Raw genomic sequence first — 10,168 nt, 5'->3', positions numbered from 1 at the left:
CGAGGTTAACCAGCCGCAGCCGCCTATTAGAATGACTATCGATAATTGGTTAAATACAGACACGATCGACCCCCTCTCGATTCGTCCACGGTGTTTTCAAACAAGTCTACGCTTCCGGTATGTCAAATAGTTTCACTTTGAATGAGATGAATGGATTATTCTGTATAGGAAGTCTTCGTATTGAAGACGTAATTCTGTAATTCCGAGGGAACCAGACATGCAAACGAGATGTTACTCGCGAAAATTGAACATGTCACTCATATATATGTTTCTGAAAGCTAATACACTGGAGTGTATAGCAAGCGGAGCGAATCAGGGAGGGTGTGGACAGGGGCGGAGGGATGTCTTGATGGATATTATTGCCTCGGAATCAAGGTGAATAGGTGTGTCGACTTTGGATCCTTGTTACGTTTGGTTTTCTGGGGTGGGGATGGGGCGAGTGGGGCCTTGGGAACGTAAGAATTAATGGACAAAATCAGTTGTAATATATCTTCTTCTTTGTTATACTTTTCCTCTTCTTTACTTCATTTTGATCTTCATTATATTGTTCTTTTTCTTTCTTCTTTTTTTCTTGGTCCGTTTTTCTTCTTTTCGTCCTCTTGTTCTTTATCTTCTTCTTCTCATTGTTTTCTTCTTTTCGTCCTCTTGTTCTTTATCTTCTTCTTCTCATTGTTTTCTTCTTTTCGTCCTCTTGTTCTTTATCTTCTTCTTCTCATTGTTTTCTTCTTTTCGTCCTCTTGTTCTTTATCTTCTTCTTCTCATTGTTTTCTTCTTTTCGTCCTCTTGTTCTTTATCTTCTTCGTCTCATTGTTTTTCTTCTTTTCGTCCTCTTGTTCTTTATCTTCTTTGTCTCATTGTTTTCTTCTTTTCGTCCTCTTGTTCTTTATCTTCTTTGTCTCATTGTTTTCTTCTTTTTCTTTTTTTTGTTTCCTCTTCTCCTTCTTTTATTGATCGTTTTCTTTCTTCTTTTCTTCTTCATCCTATTCTTCATCTTATTCTTTCAACGTGCTCCAGTGGTGCCATTAAACAAAACAAACTTCTTCATCCTATTCTCTTTTTTTTTTCAACATATTTTCTTCTTCATTCTCCCCACTCCCCACTCCCAATACGTTTTCATTTAATTATTCATTGTTATTTTCGTTTTGGACAAGGACCTGCGGTTCCCTATAGACAAGACAGTATAATTAACAATCTAGTTTTCATATATTGCTAGTATTCGAAAATAACATATTTTTTCACCTCAGACAGTCCTTTGTACCCAAATTATTAACATTATAATGAACGTAATAGCCACTTCAGCATTTATTTCACAAATATACCACAAATAAAAGACATATTATTTTAAAACGGGAAACCACAAAAACTCATTATTTCCCAGACTAAAGCTATTCATTTGCAGACGACAAACCCGACTACACTAGCAAATTGTTCGGCAATTTATCACAGACTGGCGACTCGTTATATATTCATAGTAAAAGTTACAATTTAACGATCACAGGAAAATCCCTTGAAATCATCAACTCATCAACGTGTCGGCAATAGCCGAGTAAATTGACATCGGCTTTCGAATCGTCATTAAACAACCGAGTTTTTGTCTGGCCGTACAAACTAACTCAAACAGCAGAAATGTTTTTATCAATTTTTATCAGTATACCAAGGTCCAATGCATCAATTTCCTTTCGTGTATTGGTTTTTGTTTACGCCAGCGATTATTCATATTGCCGGGGACATGTGGGTTTGCGGCAAGCACGTACACGTTTTGTCACTTTCTGCGACTAACACTTAAAAGTCGATATCGTTATTATGCCGGCGCGGGCCAAACTGATATAACTAATTTCCCAGCTAACACGGAAACATTGTTTTGAAACCGTCTGCTTGGCGGACATTTTAGATCTCCGCGATAGATTGACCGGATGTAGTTATACTCGAATATGAAATTGGTTCGAGGCTATCAATATCGGAAGTCAAATGTCACGTTGTATAGCTTTGTATGTTGAATGCTGAGCGTTAAGAGGTATATTGAATTAAAGACACATATTCATATTGTATTACTGAATTGTGCTTGTATAATGAAGAAGAAAGAAAGAAAGAAATGTTTTATTTAACGACGCACTCAACACATTTTATTTACGGTTATATAGTGTCAGACATATGGTTAAGGACCACACAGAATTTGAGAGGAAACCCGCTGTCGCCACTACATGGGCTACTCTTTCCGATTAGCAGCAAGGGATTTTTTATTTGCACATCCCACATGCAGAATAGCACAAACCGTGGCCTTTGTTGTACCAGTTATGGATCACTGGTCGGTGCAAGTGGTTTATACCTACCCACTGAGCCTTGCGGAGCACTCACTCACGGTTTGGAGTAGGTATCTGGATTAAACATCCAATGCCTCAACTGGGATCCGAACCCAGTACCTACCAGCCTGTAGACCGATGGCCTAACCACGACGCCACCGAGGCCGGTTAATGAAGAAGAAGAAATATAGTGATCATAACGTAATTAAAGGGACAGACCCTAGTTTCAACCAGAGAAAAGCAACACTAAATTTATTTAATCTACAAACCTGTAACACATTTGGATAAAGTTACAATTGAGTGAAACTCGAGTCTGTGACTTTGAAATGGTGAAATACCCTCTAAACATTAACTAAAAGACGATTGATAACTGTTACTTCTCAGACGCCCGTGCGTTTTTAATAATATGATAAATACATTTTGTGATATTAAAAACACCAGAAACACCAAAAACACTTCGAATGTACGGAAACTGATCATCTAAACGATAAAATCTAAGTAAAGTATGATTTCAGTTGTCAAAAACGGCTGTTATAGTCAAAAGTATGCCTTAGTGTTTAAAAACTAGGGTATGTCCCTCTAAAGTGCATATTGAATGGAAACAGGGATGATGAACATAAACAGCTATGCTGCATTTGAGACATGCGGAATCAAATCTATATTCAGAACAAAAGAGTCTGAAGGTATAAAAGTCTTCTTTACATTATAACTGTAAAACATTACAACAAAAATGTTAAATGGTTTCACAAATGATCAGGGATAATGTTAAATATTTTGTTCTACTCACAGGACCAATAAAATCCATTTATCGTTATTTGCATTCATTACAAAAAAAACCTCCACCCAAAACCCCCAGAAATACAGAGATGGCAGCTTTGAAATATTTGTAAAAGAAACGAAAGAACACAACCAAAACATCCAAAATATGCGATCTTGTGCCAAAACCTGTGCACAGATTTTAAAAGTAAGAAAAAGTTATTTATTTGAAAAGTTGTAACTATTATATTTAATGTTTTATCTTTCATTTTAATGTTCTTTTATTTGTATAATATTATCGTCTCTCATAACTCTGTATTGGGTGGCTTTTAAAATATTATGTATATTGTTTTATATGTTTATATAACATGTATGTAATTTTTAAAACGGTGAGACGGGAATAAAATATTGAATTGAATCCAAACAAACAAAACCAAAAATAAAAAAGCATAAAACGAAACACAGCAAAAAGGAAACGAATCAGAACAAAACAAAAGAAAACAAACAAAATGAAAAAAAAAAAAAATTCAAACAAAACAACACAATTAAGCAAACATTAGACAAAAGGAAAATACAACCGAATACCAAAGAAAACAAAGCACGAAATGACACAACCCCAGATACAGACACTGACTCATTTTCCGACATAATGTCTCAACATCGGACGTGTAGTCTCGTTAATGGAAAACTTTATTAAAATTCTGTCGACAGTTGTCATTATGCCTTTGATTCACTTTTACCGTTTGCCACGCACACAGACAGTGATGGGGCGCGCTCTCTATCAAAGATGAAGTTAATTGAAACGCGCGCCCCGTTGCACCAGGCGTGTTAATCCCGGACAAAACGGTATCTGTCTCCAGATCAATGAAACTAATGTGTCTTAGTATACCTCGCATTAATAGAAGAAAAACATAACAGATGACTTTATTAATTATCATTCTGTCTGTCTGTCTATCTATTTACCTTTCTATAGACTATCTATACTGTGTATGTCAGTTATCTTTGCCTCTATCTATATGTCTATCTGTCTGTCTATCTATCTATCTATCTGTCTATATCCATATTTATACGTCATTAATATATTTATCTATCAATCAGTCGGTCGGACAGTCTGTCGGTCTCTCTCTCTCTCTCTCTCTCTCTCTCTCTCTCTCTCTCTGTCTGTCTGTCTGTCTGTCTGTCTGTCTGTCTGTCTGTGTCTGTCTCTGTCTGTCTGTCTATCTTTATATTTCATTCATCTATCTATCTATCTGTCTATCTATCTATTTATATATCTATCTATATGTCTGTCTATCTATTTATCGTATTAATCCCGCACAAAACGGTATCTGTCTGCAGATCAATAAAACTAATGTGTATTAATATACCTCACATTAATAGAAGAAAAAACATAACAGATGACGTTGTTAGTTATATATCTGTCTGTCTGTCTGTTTAATCTTTCTATAGACTATCTATATATGTGTATTTATTTGCATTGTATGTCTCTCTGTTTATCTGTCTGTCTATCTATATTTTTATCTGTCTGGCTGGCTGGCTGGCTGGCTGCCTGTCTGCCTATCTATCTATCTTATCTATCTATCTATCTATCTATCTATCTATCTATCTATCTATCTATCTATCTCTCTATCTCTCTATCTATCTATCTATCTATCTATCTATCTATCTTATCCATCTTATCTATCTGTAGCTAATTAATTAATTAATCTACGTGTCTGTCTATCTATTTATTTATCACATTAATAGAAGAAAAACATAACAGATGACGTTGTTAGCTATATATCTGTCTGTCTGTCTATCTGTTTAATATTTCTATAGTCTATCTATATATGTGGATTTATTTTGCATAAACTATCTATCTATCTATATATATATGTATATATATATATATATATATATATATATTATATATATGTATTTATTTCTACATTGTATGTCTCTCTGTCTGTCTGTCTATATTTCTATCTGCCTATATATTTATCTATCTGTCTATCTGTCTATCTATATATCTATATATCTATATATATATATATATACTCGCGGAAAAAAGTTCCTGTGCACCAAAAATAATTGCATATAGAGTATAATTTACTTGAAATCTGGTCATAAAAGAATTCAGTAAATAAACGTGCAACCACATCCTTCCATATTCCAGCAGGGCGTACTCCCATTTGGTCGAATTCCCATTTGGTCGAACTGCTAAAACAACAATATATATGGTTCAATGGTCTTACTGACATGCATGTTGTTACCTCAGTCATTATAACGAACTGTTCCTGATTATTTGGAAACCAAGTATTATTGTATATATGTTATAGATATCGCTTAACGCATAAAGTATGCAAATATAACAAATATCGAAATAATCCATGTATTGAATATAGTGAATGTCTGTAAATAATTAAAAAAGAAGGTCTCCATCTAAAAATGTTTATTTCACAAAATGCAAAACATTTTTCAACATTTTAAAATATTCATTCTTTTAAATGTCCACTTAAGCAGCAGTTTCTTTGAGAATGTTACACTCACAATGTCACAATCACTGCAGCTTCATGAGGTGACCAATGGCGTCCAGGTACTGCAGGGGTGTCTTGGTTCTGTCAGTGTATAAACATAAAAAGGCCATGTTCATTACATACACAGGTAATCAGGTAGTGATTATATAACAGACGAGTACTTATTTTTCGACCAATTGGCATTTCGACCAATTGGGAATTCGACCAAATGGGACGACACCCCCAGCAGTGCCCAGTCATTTGCACGAGCTATTCATGCTTTGTGATTTTTCTTATCATTGGACACTAAAACTATTGTATGGATTTTCATCACTCAGAAAAATACTTTTGTTGGCATCTGATCGTCGACAGTGTGATGTCACGCCTCCAAGAAAATTAACTTCTTCGAAAGATGGGTATCATTGCAGTTAGAATGGCACAAACGTTGTTGCTAGTCATTTTGGTGTTCATTGGTGTTCATCAGAAACCTATGCAGTGTCTGCGGAGATGTTCTCGACAGTTTAGGAATACTAGGTATCTTCCATGTTTGCCGAGTCGACACGTGACGTTCTGTTATATTCTAATAGATAAATTTTATAACTGTTGTCGTTATTAATATTTTTCCTGTCTGGTTATCCATGTTCACTAGCTTTTCTGTTTCCCTTGAGTGTGTATTCTATATACATGATCTCCTATCTATATACTTATATATCATATCTGCAGCTCAGTTCTCTTCTTCCTACTTCTATATCTTCTGTTCTGTCTTCTGTCTACTATCCTGTCTTTCTCTCTCTCTCCACTATTAGTTCTTCCTCTCTCTTATCTTACTCTCTCTCTCTCTTCTCTCTCTTCTAATTATCTTATTCTCTCTTCTCCATTCCTCCCTCCCCTCTTCCCCTATCGTCCCCCTTTACTCTCTCTATTCTCTCCTCCTTCTTATCTCTTCTTCTCTATTATCTCCTCTCATCTTTCTCTCTCTCTTCTTCTCTCCTTCTCTCCTCTCTCTCTCCCTCTCTCTCTCCCTCTCTTTCCCTCTCTTTCTCTTTCTAATATCTATCTATCTAAATCTCTCTCTTCTCCTCTCTGCTTTCTCGTCTCTATCTTCCTTTTCTTTTCTTCGTCTCTCTCTTCCTATCTCTCTCTCAATCTATATTTCCTCTCTCTCCTCTCTCCTCTCTGTTGTCTTTCTCTCCCCTCCCTCCCCTTGTGTTTATTTTTTCCCTCCCCCCCTTTCCCTCTCCCATTTCCTTCTCCTCCTCCTCTCCTCTTCTTCTCTCTTTCCCTTCTTTCCTCTCTTTACTCTCCCTCATCTTCTTCTCTCGTTCCCTTTCCCTCCTCTTCCCTTCTCCCTCTATCTCTCCCCTCTCTCTCTCTTCCTTCTTCTCTCTTTCTCTCTCTCTCTATCTCTCCTACTTTCTCTCTTCTCTCTCTCTCTTCTCTCTCTCCCCCCTCCTCTCTCTCTCTCCTCTCTCTTTCTCTCTAATTCTCCCTCTTATCTAATATCTCTATTCTATCTTCTCTCTCTTCTGCTCTCCTCCTAATCTCACTTCTGTCTCTCTCTTCTCTCTCTACTCGAGCTTCCCTCGAGCTCTCGCGTTCTCATCTCTACTCACCTTCTCTCTCTAGATTTACGTCTTCTTTCCTACCTTGAATTCTCTTCCCCCTCTTCTTCTCCTTACTCTCTCTCTCTCTCCTCTCTCTCATCTCTCGCTCTCTTCTCTCTTCCCGCTCTCTTCTCCTCTCTCTAGTCTCCTGTCTCTCAGCTCCCTCTTGCTCCTCCCCTGCGGAGAGAGCTCTCTCTCTCTCTATCCTCTCCTCTCCACTCTCTCTCCTTTCTATTAGTTCCCTCACTGCATCCTCTACCCTACTCTTAATTCTCGTTCTCTATTTCGTCTCATCTCTCTTTTCCTCTTCTCTCTTTCTATCTACTCTATCCTATCTAACTCTCTTTCTCGCTTGCTACTCTCCGACTATATTTTTCTTTTAAATTCCTATTATCTCTTCCTTCGAATCTCTTCATAATCTCTCTCTCGAGCTACTGTCCTCTGTCGGTCTGTCTGTCTGTCTGTCTGTCTGTCTCTCTCATCTCTCTATCTCTCTTCTCTCTCTTACTACTATCTCTCTTCCTTCTCTCTCTCTTCTTCTCTCTCATCTGCTCTCTCTCTCTCGATACGATATATCTATATATATAGATCTATATTATATATAATATTATTCCGTATGTTGTAGTATGTATATGGATCGTTTGTATGTTCGTATGGTATGAGCTATATATGGTATGTACCGTATGTAGTATGTGTGCTGTATGTTATGTATTATGTGTATTGTAGGTATGTGATGTGTATGTGTATCTGTCTGTATTATGGTTGTCATATGGTATATATGTATGTGTATGTGTATTATGTTATAGTGTATGATCTGTGTCTGTATGATATGTATACTGATATATGTATATGTATCTGTATATGTATATGTATATGTATATGTGTTATGTATATATATATGTATATACTCATATCGTATGTATATGTATATCTATAGGCTATAGTATGTATATGTATATGTTATATATATATTATATTATATACCCACTCATACTATTATCTATATATCAGATATATTATGTATATATAATATATGTATGATATATATGTATATATATATTTCATTATATATTCTATATATATATATATATATATTATATATAGATTATATATATACGCTACATCTATATATCTCCTATAAGTACGTTTATATATATATATATATTATATATATATATATATATATATATTCGTCTGTCGTGATATGTATGTATGTCTATCTATTCTATACACTCCAAACATCGTTGTTGCCAATCTCTGTAATTGTCACGAATTACTAATCTAACTGTCATGTCCATCACGGGTCCCAGGTTTTCCCCCATGTATTTTTAACAAACTATTACATACATATCGAGAGCGCTAATTCCGAATAAAATCCCAGCTACATACATAAAACACTAAACCACCACACCCATTTCCTATCTCGCATGTATCCTAAGGTTCTTATCAGAGGAAAGATGAGGGAAGTAGAAAAGGAATGGTTGTTAGATGACAGATTACACATTTTAAATTACAGCTATGTTCAACACAGTTGGTGTCTGCTATACTACTATTTTCACACTTGGTAGAGAAAGACTTAGGAATCCCAATGTCATTATTCAGGCTATTCCTATCATTATTTTGTTTTTGTAAAACCAGCAAGTACTATTTTATTTGCACTTCCCCTTAAAAGAACAGTACATACCACGACCTTTGATTGAAAAAATTATTATACTGACTTGAGATCAAAAGCAGTGTAGCAAAATAATCAATTACATGTGTAATTGGGAATAAAAACAAAAACATCATACAATATTCCATCAGGAGCAATCGATCCTGCGATCCCCGGCACTCGAGTCGAAAGCTTTACCACTGAACCACATACAGCCTTTTTACTCCCAAAATGGCAAAACATTTGGAACTATATTTATACCAATGTATTGCAAAAATATGGCACAACGTTTGTGAAATTTCATCTATTGACTTCATTGGTGGCATAATTATGTTACCACTCGTAATATTAAATAACACCATTACACCTATGGGCACTTCATTTCTTCATTTCTGAATACCAGAAACAAGAGAAAAAATAAAAACAAAGAAGAAATAATTGTAACATAACTAAGACTTTTTTTTCATCTGGAAATGCGTTAGGAAAACAAACCAACGAAATGGGTAACTCCACAATTCGGTAATGGATTCCGACGTAAACGGGGCAGACTCGTATGTGTTTCGTTTTAAGCCTTTCTAAACTCGAGACCTGTTGCTGTGAAGTAAGTCGAGTTTTAGTTCGTAAATATAGAAAACATTTTTCTCGTCTCAGGTGTTACGAATCAGGAATTCTTTGTCTTCACTCCAAGTCCAATGAGATAGAAGATACGAAGTGTTTTGTTACACTACTTTTATTGCGAAAGAATGAAGTTGGCAAGTCTCTAACAGAGTCAGGGGATGAGACGTAGTCCAGTGGTAAAGCGCTCGCTTCATGCGCGTTCGGTTTGGGATCAATCGCCGTCAGCGGCCCTTTTGGGCTATTTTTCGCTCCAGCCAGTGCACTACGACTGGTACATCAAAGGCCGTGGTATGTGCTATCCTGTCTATGGGATGGTGCATATAAAAGATCACTTGCTGCTAATCGAAAATAGTAGCTCATGAAGTGGCGACAGCAGGTTTCCTTTCTCAATATATGTGTGGTTTTTAACCATATGTCCGACGCCATATAACCGTAATTAAAATGTCTTGAGTGCGTCGTTAAATAAAACATTTCCTTCCTTCCTTCCTAACAGAGCCAAGTAAACATCCTCGCGTAAAGAAACCCGTGATGTGTGTATGAGATTCCATAATTCGAGCGACAACACCATTTACAGTTTTAAAATCGTAGATCTGCACAAGGAAGAGTTCGTAGGACGTTTAGACAAGACCATGATTATTCTCATCAGTATCGGCCAGATGACTTCTCTATAGGATTGCCACTCCATAGGACGATGTATATTTCCCATTTCGTCTTTATGAGGACTGCCACTCATCCAGTACAAGA

Source organism: Gigantopelta aegis, chromosome 1, assembly GCF_016097555.1.
Source record: "Gigantopelta aegis isolate Gae_Host chromosome 1, Gae_host_genome, whole genome shotgun sequence".
NCBI classification, from domain to species: Eukaryota; Metazoa; Mollusca; class Gastropoda; order Neomphalida; family Peltospiridae; genus Gigantopelta; species Gigantopelta aegis.
The sequence above is the reverse complement of the archived record's forward strand: the minus strand, read 5'-3'. Positions refer to the sequence as shown.